This window comes from Mytilus californianus, unplaced genomic scaffold (assembly GCF_021869535.1).
Source record: "Mytilus californianus isolate M0D057914Y unplaced genomic scaffold, xbMytCali1.0.p SCAF_5, whole genome shotgun sequence".
Lineage (NCBI taxonomy): Eukaryota > Metazoa > Mollusca > Bivalvia > Mytilida > Mytilidae > Mytilus > Mytilus californianus.
In genome coordinates, this window is record NW_026262701.1 from 3262366 (window position 1) to 3281041 (window position 18676).

General features: G+C 31.4%; 1 long non-coding RNA gene across 2 annotated transcripts; it reads left to right on the forward strand.

Moving 5' to 3' along the window:
- The first annotated feature begins 637 nt into the window (after positions 1 to 637).
- LOC127700273 (uncharacterized) lies at positions 638 to 17959 on the forward strand. 2 transcript variants are annotated; one of them, XR_007981518.1, is made up of 4 exons: positions 638 to 667; positions 9660 to 9841; positions 14464 to 14560; positions 17246 to 17959. It is a non-coding gene; the product is annotated as an uncharacterized LOC127700273 (long non-coding RNA). The 2 variants fall into 2 exon arrangements; XR_007981517.1 differs by lacking the exon at positions 638 to 667 and adding an exon at positions 6545 to 6968.
- The last annotated feature ends 717 nt before the right edge of the window (positions 17960 to 18676 follow it).

The window sequence follows — 18676 nt, forward strand, 5'->3', positions numbered from 1 at the left end:
TTAAATGACATGGTATTGTCACAAATCTGAGTTCAACTTTTGCGATTGTTGTCGTTATAAATCCCCTTTTAGGTAATCGAATCACAATCATAATTGTTTTGGCGTTGGAGATAAAGTATATGGCCAAGTGAGTGATATTCAAACGGGGGTTTAAATGTAGCCCTTTGCTCTTTATTGTCATTAATTATAGTATATTTTTAAACATGATGAAATTCCCAAATGAAACCGTCAACAATACCTACTTAGATATTCTATATAAACTGTTGTAAACGTTGATAAACGCGGTATTACCTTTGTGTTAACGTAACGTCGTTCCCGGCAAAATTGACTGTTGTCGATTTAGCGTTACGAAATGTCGCCAACATGTGGCATTCGAATAACATCTTTTTTTCTAGCTAGTTATTAATCCTACATTTCTTTAGTTACTGATATTTACATGCTTTATATTGCTAAATCGGTGTCAAGACGTATGAAATCGTGCTTGCTTTCTATATAATCCAATAGGTATGTACTTACTGACAGTAATGTACATGATTAACCTTGAACTTTAACGAACTATTTTCTTGCACGCAACGTTATTGTGTGATTCGGCTTATAAATAGGGTATTTCCCATTGTAAACATGATTATGATTTTAATTTGGACTGAGCTTGACAGATACTTATAAGGTAAATACTTCATGCACAAAAATTACAAAAAACCGTTAAATATATTGTACTTTTATTCATTGTATTCATTTAATTATAATATAATTTCTATTTCTTGAAGATAGTAGTTTAGTTATTGTTAGTAAGAAAATACTGACAAAGCCAAATGTAGTATTCATTGATTCAATTAAAGGCAACAATTATAACATTGGTAGCAGCGTAACTAATTTTTTTTTAAGAAAGTTTTAAGAATCTACATGACAATTTACTTGGCACACACTTACATAAGTAAAAATATTTTGAAATTGTTACTTTCCATATTTTATAATATTTGGTTACACATAAAAAAAACTCAACATATAAACATAGGACACTTCAACAAAACCTGAAAGGAAAGAAAAGTACAGTTGGTGAGATTACTTTAGCTTATAGTATATATTTAAGTAGTTAAGGATAATCTTTAATCCAAGTTGGAGAAAAAAAATATAGTAAATTAAAAATATACATCAACAATGATAAATATAAATCCAAGTTGATTATTAAATAGTAAATAAGTATACGTCAACAAGGATAAATTTTAGCCAAATTGAGTTTTAAACTAGAAAATTTGATAAGTCAAATATTCAATAAGGATAAAATATAATCCAAGTTGATATATAATAAAAGATAATACCTTATTCAACCAGGATAAATTTCAATCCAAATTGAGTTTTAAGTTTGGGAGTCTACTTTCAGCAAGGATAAATTTTAATCCAAGTTGAGTTTTAAAATTAGGAGTCTATTTTCAGCAAGGATAAAAATGAATCCAGGTTGATTATTAAATTAAATAGTAATTTGTCAATAGGGTCAAAGTTGAAAAATGTATAGTCCATTTCAAAGTTGTAAACTATATAGTTCATTTCACAAACTAACTTTGACAGTAATCTTAGTCATAGTTAAATGTTAAATAGTATTTTTCAACAAGGTCAAAGTTGAACATCTATAGTCTATTTCACAAAGTTTTATCTAACAATAAGGATAACTTTACTGTCCAAGTTTAGATAATTTGAGCCCTTTATAAGTGCATTCAACAAGGATTAATATAAATCCACGTTGATTTAATAGTAAGGCTAAGGAAAGTTCTACATTTTAACAAGGATAGATATAAATCAAAGTTGAATCATTCTGAAATAAGTACAAAATCAACAAGGATAAAATTCAATCCAAGTTGAATTTTCCATTGAAAATCTTCACCCTAGTATATATTTAAACAGTAAAATGTATAATTTAAGAGATAGATCTCGTATACCACACAGGGGTCCAATTCACTTGGTAACTTGGTAGGGGAATTACTACATTAACAAGTTCAATCATTCCCTCTTGGTCTGGTGTATCTACACATATTGATACCTGCTCATTTGGGGATTCCACTTCTCATAATTATTTGACTCAAATCAAGCTAATAGATTAAATCAAGGGGCGATATTTACAAGCTCCAAGCCGTTTCTTAGTACTGGGAATAATACAGAAAGGGAGATTACTCAACAGTTTGAACAAAATGCTAGTTCTTTGGGCAATTTCAGTCTGAATTTACAAGGGGATAATATTCAAAATGGAAGTAAGCACAAACCCATTCCCTTTCCAAACTCAAAATAGGAGTGATAAGGCTATAGCGACTATGGCAAGAGCAAAATCATGTGAGAGTGAGGAAATGAAAAAGTTGAGACAAGAATTAGAGGCATAAAGAAATGAAAACCTTCAGATGAAGAACAATGCTTAATATTTCCCTCAAATTGGACCTGACTATGAAATCAGTAGTCAAAATCGTCATGCAAGTGTTCCGCAACCAACTGCATTATTACACCAGAATGTCTACACAGGTACAACATTCCCAGAGACCCAGCAACGTCCAACATACTCCCACACTAATTCAACAATGCCTGAGATACAGCAACGTCCAAACTAGTTGCAGTATCCAAACAACTCAACAGTACTAAACTTGTTTGCCTAGGCAACAGTATAGCAGATCACAGCACCAGCATAGTGGCCTACATAATTTTGAAAACTCGAAACAAGATAATGGGAGAAGAACCAGAGTGCCATTTTAAAACGACAGGGATCCTTGGAATGCCTATTTTATGCAATTCGAGTTGATTACAGAGATCAATAGATGGGATACTGATACCAAAGCCATTGAACTAGTAACAGCACTTAAAGAGAAGGCAATTGTTTATGCCTCCTACCTCTCACCGGAGACCAAAAGATCCTTCTTTGGGTTGTGTGCAGCTATGTCGAATGGATTTGGTGACCAGAGATATCCCGAGACGTATAGGAGTTGCACACATTAAGAAAACAAGGCAAAGAGAGCATTCATGAGTAGAAATGCTGGTCAGACGGTCATTTCCTACTATCGATGCAGCCACTCACAGTACATTGAGTGTCGAGTACATGCTAAAAGGTCTAACTGACCAGAGCATTGCAATATAATTATTGACAAAGAGGATAACTAATAAACTGAGGCTATTCACCAGTTGATCCTATATGAAACATACAAAAGAGGGAATAGGGACAGAAACATACGTCAGCTTATTACAGAAGATACTATTGATTCAGATGAATTTGAAGACGATGTAGAAATCAGGTAAGTTGGCGGGAAGAAATATGTCACCGAGGAGAGACTTACTCAATTTGAAAGAGGGATGAAAGATTCCATCACCCAGTCAATCACCCATTCAGATAATTCAGAAAGAGATATCAAAATATTACAAACCTGATGTAAACCAACAGTATAGTAGAGACAACAGAACCAAAACAAGAACAACTAGATGTTTTAATTGCAACGAAGAAGGCCATTATATAAAATACTGTAGAAAACCAAAACAAATCCAAAGAAGTACAGAAAACAGAGCGTTTACCACTAAAAATGATATTCAAGAGGGTACTAATTCTTTAAACTGTTAAGGGTTGAGACTGATGGCCAAGTGGCAGCCCCTGACAGACATGAAAAATTGATATCCGGTAACGCAGAGATAATTTACTAATAAATTTGTTTAAAGGTTCGATGAGTTTACACGGATCACATAGTGATTTCCGCGCTTTTAGTACAATATTACCGTAAAATTTAGGATGTGATATACCGTTTTTAATAAGTTTTCTAAAGGTACAGCCAAATTTTTGTAGCTATGAAAGAATTTAGTGAAAGGTTTAAGTAATTTATAGTAACGAAATCCCTGACTTAATAATTTACCAGTGATGCATTGATTACGTTCGTTAAAATTTATGACACACACTACACACACGGGCATAAAGAACGAGTTGGGATATATAAACACCCTATGATGGAGCCAAAGGAACATCGCCGTCTAAAAAAGGAAAATTAACAATAGGGAATGAAAAATCGTCTCTTTTGTCGTAAATTTTAGTATGGAATTTTCCTTTAGAAATTGAAATGTCTAAATCTAGAAAAGGACAACTACTGCTGTTTATGTAAGATTTATTTAAAGTAAGTTCCTTTGGGTAGCATATTGAGAGAACTCTGGATTATTTAACGAAAAAGTATCATCAAGATAACGGTAGGTATTGTTGAATGTATCAACCAAATGTAACAATGGCGTGTCTTTACTGAGTTTGGTCATAAACTGAGATTCATAGCAATACAGGAATAAATCTGCTATTAAAGGGGTGCAGTTAGTGCCCATAGGAATGCCTACTACTTGTCGATACACTTTACGTACACATATGTTTTCCAGGAGAAAATTTAAAGCTTCAATTATATCTTTACATTTCCAGTAAGTGTATCTAGCATACTTTCCTTTTTCGTTACAGAAAAAGGCTTTAAACGAGTTACAGCAAATAAATCTGCAAAGAGATTTTTTTAAAAGATCATTTTATTAAATATGAAAACTTTTTCTTGATAAGATTGTGTGGAAGTGTAGTGTAGAAAAATCATTACTGTCAACAGAATTAAAAGGATCACCAAAAGCATGTATTTTATCTAAAACCTCTAAAGAATTTTAAACACTCCAAAAATAATTGATACCATTACTTTCATAAACTTTGTTACAAAAGTTAACAACAAGTTCTTTGATAGTAGTAAGGGAGGTAGTTAGAAGCACTGATAGATTAGTAGTAGAACACTTACTAGATGCGGAGAGGAAACGGAATTTAAATGGTTGTTTGTGTAATTTAGGTAACCAGTACCTAGGGACTTTCAAATGTTCGGAAGAGGCTTTAAGCTGGGTAGTGGCAGTGATATGCTTGTTTACAATTTGACTCTCTGTGGAGCGTACGGACCTGAATGTAGAAGAATTGATAATTTCGTTTTGGAGGACTTCCTTGTAGTATATGCGTCACACCACCACTACATTATTGGCTGCTTTGTCTGCCGGTACGAACACAAACCGCTTTGCGAGTCCTTGGAGTTTATTTTTTATTCTAGAAATGGGTATATCATGGACCCTATTATTAATTTCAGAACTGTTTTCAAAATGAGATATACGAATATCAACAGTATTCATAATTCTATTCAAATAACTGTCGAGAGATTTTTTATCAGATTTTTCACGTTTACACCAATTTTTATAGTAGGCAGACAGAGCGTCTTTAATGACCTGACGACACTGTTTCCAATCTATTATAGATGAAGGACGATATTTAGGTCCTTTTTTAAGAAAAGTTTTGACCTCACGGTCTTCGACGATGTTAAGGTCTCCTGTAATGACATGACCATAGGAAACATATCTAAAACTAGATGTTTCACAGTCTCAAGTGGAAGGAACATTATTTTCTATATTGACGTCTGATGTAACTGACGTATAATTAAAAATCAAACTTCTGCTGTTTTTTTTTTATAAGAATACGAAATAATAGGTGGTTCTATATTATCAAAATATGGAGGTATTTGGCTATTGATGATAAAGTCATTGAATATATAAAGTTAATAAAATCAATACCTCAATTTATATATTTTAAATTAAGAAAATGCCGTTTATGATTTTCAGGTTTATCGATACTACATGTAGGAAACAGCCTGTGATGACAAAAGGCTGTAATAATACGGGTGTATTCATACAACGGGCTAAAAAGGGAAATTTTATCACACTCCAGAAATATAGCATATAATTTACTTACTGCTATATGACCCAGTTTGCATAATACTTGATGTCTACCATTATTTTTTATTATAGATAACAGATCAGCAAGTGTATAATTTATACGATGTTTAATACGTTGATTACGGTTTTTGCGTTTACCACGAGACCTATTATTCACAGGAAAAATTGCAACATATGTTTTTCATATGTTTTCAAAACATATGAAAAACATATGATTTTCATATGTTTTTCATATGTTTGTCCCAAACATATGAAAAACATATGTTTACAAACATATGTTTACATATGATTTGAAACATATGAAAACATATGGAAGCAAACATATGTTTTCATATGTTTTATAAAATATGTTTACATATGTTTGTAAACATATGAAAAACATATGATTTTCATATGTTTTCATATGTTTTAAAGGACATTAAAAAAAATGTTTTGAGAAAATGTCAAAATTTGTCATTTAATTATCACATACATTTTTCATTTATTATCTATATAGCGTATTTCTCAAACAGGAAAGTTCACTTTCTACTCTTCCCACGAAATCCCACATGATCATGATGATGAAAGCAGGTCAGTCCTGTCAGTGTCACCCCCACAGCAGAGCTATCTAATTTTGAATTGAACAGAATGTAAAATAAGTGAATGAGTTATAAATATTAAATAATAATATGAATAAATATTCTTTATTTAGATTGTTCTTTATTCTCAATTCTTTTTTTTTATTAATAATCCCATTATTCTCTATTATTCTTTATTCTATATTTCTGCTTTTTTTTTGCTATCTGTTCTTTATTTTTTACACTTTATGTCATTATTTTCTATTCTTAAACCCCCATCTTGATTCCAGACCCTCAAATATACGTAAATGTACGAAAGCTTGCATGGTACGTCGAAAACGAAAACCCGGAAATCTTTTCACCGTTACCGTTTTTTATACTATGACGCAAAATCCATGGACGCTCACGCGATCATCTGCTGCTGTCTTTTTAAAAGTTTTTAAGAATGGACAGAGATAGATGATACAAGGAACTTTGGTTTTTCGAACTGGCGAATCAAAAATTTATTATAAACAGATAAATTGAAATGGGTAACTTGTCGATTAACTAGAAGAAACCGGGGAACGAAACATAGAAAATTTATGAAACGAAAGTCAACGCAACGAAAGTCAAACATGCAAAGTGTTTTTGTTTTGATGGATAATTTTACTTACCCTAAAAGCGCAACGAAAGGTAAATATTATTATGCACATTTTGTTTAATTATTGGATTAAAGCAGGAAGATGTGTGTGCTTTCACTAAGTTTATTTTTCACGAAAAACTATTTGACTGTAGATATTGTGAACCTGAGAACGATATTGTAATATAAATATAATTGCATTGGGTAATCCGTTTCATTATCTATTTATATGTCATAATGAGGATATTACAAGATTTAGACACAAATACATCCCATATAACCATATAATTTGTAAACCCTTTAGACAATAAGACAAACTTGGAAAAAGGTGGGGGGGGGGGGGGGGCATCATATAAACCATGAAACTGTGTAGACGACTTTATTATCTCTCTAGCAATTATGAATTAATAGCTATTTTACACTTAATAGATAGGGGTGCCCCTGGGGAGCAATTACTCCCCCCTTTTCATATAATTTAGATTTAAAAAATGTATATACCTTTTCAAACATCGCGTAGGTAATATTGTACATGTAACCTTTTCCCAATTTTAATTATGAGTGCACATGATTCCAGGACATACAGGAGCGGACAAGAATCACATTCCGGCATTACTGAGAAAATCATCACATTTGATTAAAGCTCAAATCTGAGGCTCAAATTCCTTATTTTATGTTAACTTAAGGCAAAACGAGACTTGCAACTAAGAAAATTACAGGGCTTTGCATATGACAAGTACAATAAGCCTTAATTATCCTGAGTCTGAGACTACTATTACTGAGTACTATAACCAGTCAGGGGACTTACTTAAATAGGTGATTTTCTAAATCACTGATTCAAGTAACATTATGTCCATAAAGGATGGAAGTAAGAGTTGTCTTTCTTTAATAATCACCTATTTAAGTAGTACAAATTAATCACTAGACTAAGTGATTTAATTTTATTGTTACTTTAAATATAGAATACTAATGATCCAAGGACTAATTATGTTGCTAAAATTATCAGAACCAACATCTGTGTTGATAGGATGACCGGGTCATGTCAGCTAGGTGATGACCTTGTACTAAATCTAGGATAATGACATAAAAATCACTTGTTTAAGTATCATACCTCAATTTCCTTCCAAAAAATCACTTCTTTAAGTATCATTATTTTAATAACCCCCACTAATTTCAACACCCCCGAACAGTGAAATTTTGATCGCGAACAGTAGAATTTTGTTACATAATCTATAAGATGAAGCCTTGAATTTTACAGGAAAAATACTTCCACTGCTGGGAAAAATCTGTTAAGAAAGTATCAGTTCATTATGTAAAGCCATTTTTATAGTATTTTTTCAGCTAAAATAGAATTTGCAGCTAAATGATTACATCAAAGTCATAAACCTTTCTGCTTAAAACAAGCAAAAAGTTCATTTTTTTCAATTTTACTAATGAAAAGATATTATCTAAACCTATGTGTTTAAAATTTTGGTAAAACTACAAAATCACAATTTGTGACAAAACTTCGATTTTGCTACTTAAATAAGTGATTTAAAAATCACTTATTTCAATAAGTCCCCTGACTGATAACAATAAACATCTAGTAATTCTCAGCCTTATCATACATGTACTATACTTCTGATAGTTTTCCACACCTATTCACATATTTTTAAGCTGAAAAATATGACCCAGGCTATTACAGCGGCAGGTCTTATCACCTTGTACATTATATTATAAGATGTGGACCCTAGTCGAGTGCATGAACATGATGAATGGTCTACTTTACATCTACTTAAATGTGAATATAAAAATAAGAAGATGTGGTAAGATTGCCAATGAGAATTAAGGGTCCAATTCTCCACCAGAGATCAAATGACATAGAAGTTAACAAGTATAAGTTATGATACAAGATGACTTCAACAATGAACAAAGCCTATACCACAAAGTCAGCTATAAAAGACATTTAATGGAAATGACAAATGTAAAACCATGCAAATGAGGAAACTAACAGACTGATAATGATTTATAAACAAAACAAGGAACAAATAAACAAATATGATATACAGCAACAAAGTGAATAAACGACAACTTGAACCGCTGAATTACAGGCTCCTGACTTGGGACAGGCACATACAGGATGTGGTGGAGTCAGACTAGTTTGTTGGTGCCAAACCCTCCCCTTAAGGGAGCTATAATTTGTTTTTTATGTGGGGGGAGGTGGGGCTAGGATGAAATTTGAAAAAAAGACAGGATGAGACACTTTGCCAAAAAAAAAAGCAGGATGACAATTGATGTAAAAAAATTGTCAGGATAAACTATAAATAAAAAAAAAAACAGGACTGAATAGAGTGGAAAAATAAAAATGCAGGACAAAATTTTTCATCCTACCCCCTCCCCCCTATAAAATCAAATGGTAGCTCCCTAACCTGGGATAGTGGTGTGAAACTGCTCAACTCATCTGACATCAGATCTGTACAAAAGCAGATTTAACCACTTTGATTCATCACTTCATACAACGGTCATGACTATGGATTTAATAAACATAACATGCATAAGATGGATTAGAACATTCAAATAATTTAATACTTTTGATATAGTTAATTTTTTTTCAGGGCAAGTCTACATTTTTGTAGATCTGTTGCTCTTGTTTTAAAAGATCAAAATAAGCCAATTTTGCCATATAAAAATATTTAAAGCAATTTGGCAGATATATTGTAACTTCATTTTATTATACATTTGAACATGTTATACATTATTTCTTTTAGCATTTTCAATGAAAGTACATTTTGTACATGTACATGTACTTCAAGAAGTAGAAGAATCTAAGCAACAGAACAGAATTCATTTGAGGCATTGCTTTCTAGATTATATAATGGATTCATAGATTGTCATATTGATTTTTGTGCATAAAAGGAGCAGTAGTCAATTAATAATTTTGTGATGAGAGGTATGTAATGAAGAGGATAACTTTGTTTAAATATTTTGTTGTTGTCAGACTCTGTATACATGTTGCAAGTTTTGAGGTCATAGACATGATAGAGTTGAAAGTTTTGATTCTTGTTGTGGGCTATTTCTATAAGCAGTGACAAATTATTTTTTTTTACAGGTCAATTTTATAGAAAATAGCGTTGGAAGCTCTATTAACACTTCATTGCTTGTTCTTTTTTTGTCTTGCAACAACAGTCATGAAAGTGAGTCTTGGGCATGCTGTTTTTAACAGAGGCGAAGTCATAAACAATTTGTTAAAAATTGAGATTAGGTCAGTTTAAGAGGAACCAAACAATAACTTATGGCCGAGTTATGGTTAAATAAGTCAATAATATTTTTTACAGTAGAAGTAGGATATCCACTTCTCATTTCCATTGAGATTATATGGTCCAAATCCCTCAGTCATGGTTGATTGACTTTGATATTTTTACTAAACTTAAATGTGAAAAGTTTCTGATTAGGTCAGTTTGAGTGAACCAATAATGATAAATCTTTGATATTTGGTATGCATTTGTATATGTCAGAGTACTAGCACATTTCATATCCCTTGTTTTTTTTTTGCCCAGCCCCTCAGTCATGGTCTATTGATTTTGAAACTTTGTCAAGTCATGGATGGTGTGTGACTTTGGATGTTTAAGCATTGTCATTATAATATCAACATTTGAAATCAACTAACAGGATTTCATACAGAGAAGACATACTTCTATGTCTAAAGTTCATTCATATAATATTAATGTATACCAAAGGTTTATTATATACCAGTAATGTCTTGGATAAATTAGTATAGTATGAATTTTTTCTAATATAAAATCATCTATTCTGCTGTCTACAGTTTAAAAAAAAAACATTTAGGCATTAACTCTTGATGTCTATTAAATCTTGATTTCCTGTTACATAGGCAAAATTGTTTAAATACACAATTTGTAGGCATGTTGTGGAATCTCAATAAATACTTATGATTGCAATGTACGTTTAATCGTCGTTGTAGCTATGAAATCTATACAATAACATTATTCACTACAGCATTTGGGTTACAACGTTACCATAGTTCAATGTTAGTACTTCACGTATACTATTTTCAGACAAGGCAATATTAACTCATGAACATAAAATGTTGTCATTTGTGTTACCATCCATACTTCATGCATTTAATAAAAGATAGCGCTTCAATGTACCTCGCCAATTGATGGATATATAAAATTTGCTGTCAAAAAGCAAAAAATATGTATGTTCTTTTAACCTTTTTCATAAATTATAAATAATCTAAAAGAAATGAAGACATGTGTGGGATTGCTTGCAATGCAATTTTTCTTACAATATCTATTTCCAAGAGGTATAACTACTGTAAACATATTTGATCAGCAGTTATTTTCTAACTCATAAAACTAAAAGACCATGCTGATATAGACCTATGGTATGAATTACATAAGAAGGCTATACATATATTATTAATATGCTGTTGATCTTTTTGTTGTTTGCTTACACATTTTTTCCATTCAATCAAAAGTAATAATAGAATCATGTGCAAAACAGTGTAGCCGAGACCATTGATTGGCGCGCTAAAATATCCCATTGACTGGGTCAGATTAGGTGAACGTTCGTCTGTAACGCCCACAACTCACGACGTATTTATTATAGACATTTAAACTGTGGGGTCACCAAAGGGTTTCAACGCCTAAATAAAATAATTCGAAAAACTAATCAGGAATAACCTTTGTGTTTTGATTTATATTGAATACTTAAACGTTCTTTACTTGTGTTTTTGTTATGTTTTGATAATGAATTTTTATGATATCGGACGTTCTTACAAAAAGGATTTAACTGGCTTTAAAAGTTACAATGGATGTGTTGATTATTATCTTTTTTTCGGACGTCAAAGCGATTTAATAATTGCGGTTGTCCAATTATGTCATCTTTTAACTTTTATCTGGTCAAAATTTTATTATAGAACGAATGCATGATCAACTTTAAAAAGTGTGCAAACACAAAACATATAGACAAAATATACTTCTTTCCTGTCTTTTTCGTACTTGCAAGTTATTAGACAGTAAAAAGGCTATTTGGATCAAGCCTTGTGAAATTTGCATTTACGTTTTTGAATAGGTACACTGAAATGCAGTCAAGTTTAGCGATTGATAATTCATTGATAACATTCTGGCGTATCACAAACAAACAACTTGTAACGTCTCATTTCATTGGCCGAAAGATTTAAATACAACAACAATTGTAGTGTGCACGTGAATTGACACAGGTGACCGACAATGGAATGTACTACGTTACTACGAACGTAAAAAACAATGATTTTTGGTCGAAATAATTAAATAAGTATTTTGTGAATTTCAAATAGTGGGGTCGAAATATTATACTAATAATTTGTGTTAAGTAATATTCTTTATGCATGCAGCACTTGTACCGCACTATGAAAAATATAAGGATAAAATAAAATACATGTGCCGCTTTTATACGGATGAATGTATGAACCACTTTAATTTCTTTCATATTGACACTAGGTTATTATCCTGACAATGTCGTAGTTACTTATAATAAGGATCTCATAATACTGATCCATTTCAAATTTATGATGGGTTGCACATTCCTCTTTTATTGTTTTCATTCTATAAAACGAAAATAAAGTAGCTAAGCGTTTGGTCATTCAGAAATGACGTGTCATAAACGAGCAAATTGTCCCCGAAAGATCGTATCATGTGTGCACGTGAATATAGATGTACTATGCAATGTACTATCATGGTCACCACGAAATTCAAATGAATTCAGTGAAGGCATGTTGGTGTAAAAAGGTTTGAAATGTTTCATCGGCGAAGATTTTATTTTTGCATGTGTGGAACTAAAAAATAAATAAATACTTGTGAGAAATGTCGTAGTTTATAAGGAACTATATAAATGTACTGTTTTCGATTTTAATTGGTTGAAAATTTATCCTTTAATTTCATACCGTAAGAATAGAGCTTTGCATAACATTGTTTAACTATCCGCCAAAGTAACGTGTGGCATGCGTGCGTATTAAAATGAAATACATGTATGATAAGCTTATAAACGAAATATTAAGAAATTAAGGATGACTACCGTAAAAGTATGTACAAAAATGGAGTCACCTTTTATCAATACATTAAGTGAATAACCACACTGTTTAAAACTGATTGTTTTCTATGCAACTATTTAAATATTTACAATATATAATTTTCAACCGAGGATAGCAAAACAGTTAATTATAAATTAAGAAAGTATATCGCTGGAGTTTATAAAGTACATTTCCTTCCACTGTGCCATGGTTTGCCATCTCCATTTTTTCTCTAAACAAAGCATGGCTGGTTACATGTTCTGAATTTACTTAGAATTTCGGGATTTTTTTTTCAAAATCAAGTTAACTAAATCAGAAAAAAAATAACACTATCCTAAAACTTATGAAAGAATATGAATAATGAACATGACAGTTTATAACACCGAAACCCATTTACTATAAATATCGAGCAATATCTTTAGTATATAAGTTGGTTATTTTTGTAGTTAAGTACGGTTTCATTTCAAGTACAACTTTAATTCATCAAGTCCATTGAATAAAAGATAAGACAGGGTGAGCAACTAGACAAAAAAAAGGCAGGACGACGATTTATGTAAAAAAAATCAGGATAAACTAATAAATATAGTCAGGACCTAACAGACTGAAAAATAGAAAGACAGGACAGAGATAACAACTAAAAAAAATGCCGGACAAAATGTTTCATCCAAGTCCCCCACCCCAAATCAAAATAAAATGGTAGCTCCCTTAATCCAGAACCAATTGAGAGGAGACAGTTGAATTAAATATTTCGACGTGACTGTAATTTAGATTAAAGTTTAAAATTTTACATGCACATGTATAAAAGCTAGAATTGCCATGGGATAATCAAGAACACAGTCATGTACGTGAATATGACGATGGAAGTTTTTAACGACCTTGACCGGCTACGTGAATACTGATCAGTCCATTCAGCTTTATAGTACGCGTGTTCTATTTTCGCAGGTGTGAGGTCGAAGGTTTGAATTGACCAATGAAAACGATCGTTCCTTAACGAGTTAATCTAATAAAGTTTGTTTGACTGATTATGTTGCACGACCTTTCGCTAAGCTTGGCCGCAGTTCAGTATAAAATGTATAGTTTGATGATCTGCTAACTACTATAATTGTGAAAAACCCTTGGCAACAGAAACATATTCAGCTTTTTTTTTAATCGACCCAATTAACATAGTAATGGACGACTTCGTACATTTTATGATCGCAAATAAAATATGTATATAATATACTGTGCACTTTAGTTCGTATATATACTGAGACCCTTTGGCAACCCCCCAGTTTAAATGTTTATAATAAATACGTCGATAGTTGTGGGCGTTACAGACGAATAATCACCTAATCTGACCCAGTCAATGGGATATTTCAGCGCGCCAATCAATGGTGTCGGCTACACTGTTTTGCACATGATTCTATAAATTAGTGACTCTGAGCATCAGTTCATACTTCATCTACAAAAATGATCTAGTTTTGGTCTGGAGTTCTGGATTAAATTAAGATTTACAATTTTAGCTTATTACCATGGTTACCAAATGAAAGGAAAGTGCAGTATTAGAATCACTGGTGTACATGTAGATGCGGATGTCCGGCAAAAAGAACTGGTATCAAAGTAAGTTCATCTGTAGAATTGCAGTTAATTTAAATAATTTAATGTTATCTATTTAAAACTTTTTCAAGTGTAATTGTACATGTTATGGCATGTATACTGTTGTTTATTTATGTCTTTCTGATGTCAAGTATGCATCATGAAATCCTTATCCTGCTCTCCTTCTTCTGCTCCACACACACGTGCATGAGATGTCAGAAGTTCAAATAATTATAGCATTTGCTTATATTATGAATTGTATATTTAAAAGTTGTTCTCGTCTTGAATATACATAAAATATTTGCCACTGAACATTAAAATAAGCAAGAAAATTCAATCAATTATTGTTTTTGCATTATAGGAATGTATAACAATTTAATAATTTCCCTTTAAGTTTTTTTTATGAACCAGCATATAGATATAACATGTATAAGGAGATGAGGTACATGTATGATTCTCAATGTGACAACTATCAATTAAAAAACCAAAGGACGAAGATGTTAACATTTGCTGGTCACTGTACAGCCATAAACAATTATCAAAATCCATACCATAAAGTAACCTATTATGGCTATAACTTGTATAAGGATGAAAAAATGTGAACCAATGAAAAAAATAAAACTACACACAGTATGGCAGACAACACCCAACATAAGAACCAAATGTCAGAATCAGCCAGAAAGGGCTGGACTCATCAACAAGCACTTAAAAAGAAATAACAAAATAATAAAAGATGCAAAAATTATGTTTTCCCAAACTAAAATATCTATCAATTCACATTCAACAGATTTAATCAATTAATGTAACAACAAAACATTTGTCATTTCAAACAGTCTAAGAAAGCATGACTGTGTAATGCCAAAATATTGAACACACAAGAATGTGTAGGACCATAACAGTATATAAGTATTTATAATTGCTTAGAATTTCAATATCTGAAATACATGTTCTGCTTTTTGTCAAGCATGCAAATTTATTTCACGAAAGCGAGACAGTGATCCTAGATTCTGCCAGAGGCGGCGTAGCTGTCCTAAAATTTAGGTTCAGTCTGTGGTTAAATTTTTTTTTAACATTGATAACTTTGTCAAACAGACATGGGATTTTGTGAAATTGAGACAGAATATTCGAAGCCTCTTAATGACCAATCTACAGTATCCAAGGCAAAATTTTGAAAATATTCTTTTTCATTTTTCCGTATTTCAACTAATAAATGGGCTTAGTTTTTTTGATGAGCTTGCGACTTCCGTTGCAGAAAGCTCGACATAGGGATGGTGGAAGACACGGATGCTTCATACTATGTACAATGTATATAGATGCATATGTATGTTATGAAGTTTCTGTCAGTCAACTGTCCATTGTCCTTGAACTCATTTTCATGGTTCAGTGATTACTTGAAAAAATAAAGGTTTTTTGTAATGTTAATTTCTCTCATAATTTCTCTCTTATTAATATTATTTATAGTATTCATGGTAATAGGATATTTATATTTACTTAGTATGTGGGTACCTTGCAAGGTCCTAGTGTCTGTCTACTCTGTCAGAAAGTTTTCGTGGTCAATTCAATATCTCAGGTATTATAAGCAATAAGTCTACTATATTTGGTGTATGGAATTATTGTAAGGTGTAGATGTCCAACTGGTAGTTGTAATCTGGCCTTGACCTCATTTTAATGGTTCAGTAATAAGTTTTTATATTTTGGTCTAATTTTTGGATACTATAAGCATTCAGTCAATTATATTTGGTGTATGGAATTATTGTAAGGTGTAGATGTCCAACTGGTAGTTGTAATCTGGCCTTGACCTCATTTTAATGGTTCAGTAATAAGTCTTTATGTTTTGGTCTAATTTTTGGATACTATAAGCATTCAGTCAATTATATTTGGTGTATGGAATGTTTGTAAGGTGTACTGATCTAAAATTGAGAATGGAAATGGGGAATGTGTCAAAGAGACAACAACCCTACCAAAGAGCAGAAAACAGCCAAAGGCCACCAATGGGTCTGACAGTAATCACCTGAACTTGACCTCATCTTCATGGTTCATTGGATATTTTTTTCTTGCTTAGTCTGTTTTCCAGATACTATAAGGTAAAGGTGAACTATATTTGGTTTCTGGAATGATTGTAGATTGAAATTGTAAGGTGTTTATGTTTAACTTTACATTTACCTTGCAGGCTTCATCTGACCTTAACCTTATTTTCATGGTTCATTGGTAAGTATTAAATTTCTCTTGATTTGGTCTTTTTTTTAGATATTAAAAGTATAGGTGAACTACTTTATGTTTATGGAATGATTGTAAGGTGTTTATATATGTCTTGCAGGTACAATTCTTGCCAGATTTTTTAAAACTTATTCTATAGGTTAATATCAGCATAATCCTAGTCAAGTTTTATAAATTTGGCCGATCAACTTTTTTCAAGAGTCATGCCCCTTGGAAATAATAAATTTATGGAAAATGGCCTCGTAAATGCTCTCATTTTTTTTATTAAACTTATACATGTAGTATACTATTATAGTAATGCCCTTGAAGGTCGGTTTGAAATATTTAGTATACAAGAAAAAGAATTTTTTTTCTCCCAAGCAAATTTTTTATTTATAAATATTTTTGAGAACAAAAAAACATGTTTTTTTTTTTTAATATTGGCCCTTGATAGATAAAAAAATGTACGACTAGGTGGACATTGAAACTCTGTTCTTTTATTTTTACTTGCAGGAACTGAAAAGTAAAGAAACAGAACCAAAGAATATTAATTTTAGATTAATACAATATTGAACTGAAAGTCAATTTAGTTGTCTTTCTTAATCATACAGGATATTTCCAAAAAAGTAGCTGCGTACACATGCACCAGTAACAGCCAGCAGTGAAGACAATTAAATATCTGTGTATGGTGATATAGCAATAGAAATATCACATACATCATAGGGAAATAGAAATGGAGTATGTCAAAGAGACACACATAATGACATATGAAAATAGAATATAGACAATAGAAATGGAGTATGTCAAAGAGACACACATATGAAAATAGAATATAGACAATAGAAATGGAGTATGTCAAAGAGACACACATATAAAAATAGAATATAGACAATAGAAATGGAGTATGTCAAAGAGACACACATATGAAAATAGAATATAGACAATAAAATTGGGGTATGTGAAAGAGACTAACATGAAAATAGAATATAGACATTAGAAATAGGGTATATCAAAGAGACAAACATATGAAAATAGAATAGAGACAATAGAATTTGGGTATGACAAAGAGACAAAAATATTAAAAATAGAATACAGACAAAAGAAATGGGGTATGCCAAAGAGACAAACATATGAAAATAGAATATAGACAATAGAAATGGGGTATGTCAAAGAGACTAACATATGAAAATAGAATATAGACAATAGAAATGGGGTATGTCAAAGAGACAAACAAACCAAAATAGAATATACTAGACAATAGAAATGTGGTATGCAAAAGAGAAAAAAATATGAAAATAGAAGAGACAACAAGTTAATAAAAAAAGAATTCTGCTTGATATAAAAATTATGGAGCACTGTTATTTTTCTGCATAAAAGAATGCCTGTATACAGTTGTTTTTTTATTTGTTTGAGCTTTTGATTTTGCCATGTATTTTCTGTGGAGTTTGTTATTTTGGGTTATTTATTTTTTAAAGCAGCAACTCATCACAATGAAGTATTTACACTCAAAATGAGTTCCTGACAGAAAAAAAAAGATAACAAAGAAAAACATATTAAAACATCAAAACATAACCCTAAAAAACCTACCTCAAAAAAAAAATACATATATATATACAAACCATGTTTAGAATCTATGAGAAAATAAATGCATTTGAACAATTAAAAACATATAAAAAATATATATTTAGGACCAAGATAAAATCATATGAAAACATATGTTTGGGCCAAACATATGAAAACATATGTTTAGGACAAACATATGAAAACATATGTTTAGGCCAGGTATGAAAACATATGAAAAACATATGTTTTCCATATGTTTACATGTATGAAAAACATATGTTTTTCATATGATTTTAAAAACATATGTTTTTCATATGTTTTCAATATGTTTTTCATATGTTCGAAAACATATGTTTTCATGTTGGGCCTAAACATATGAAA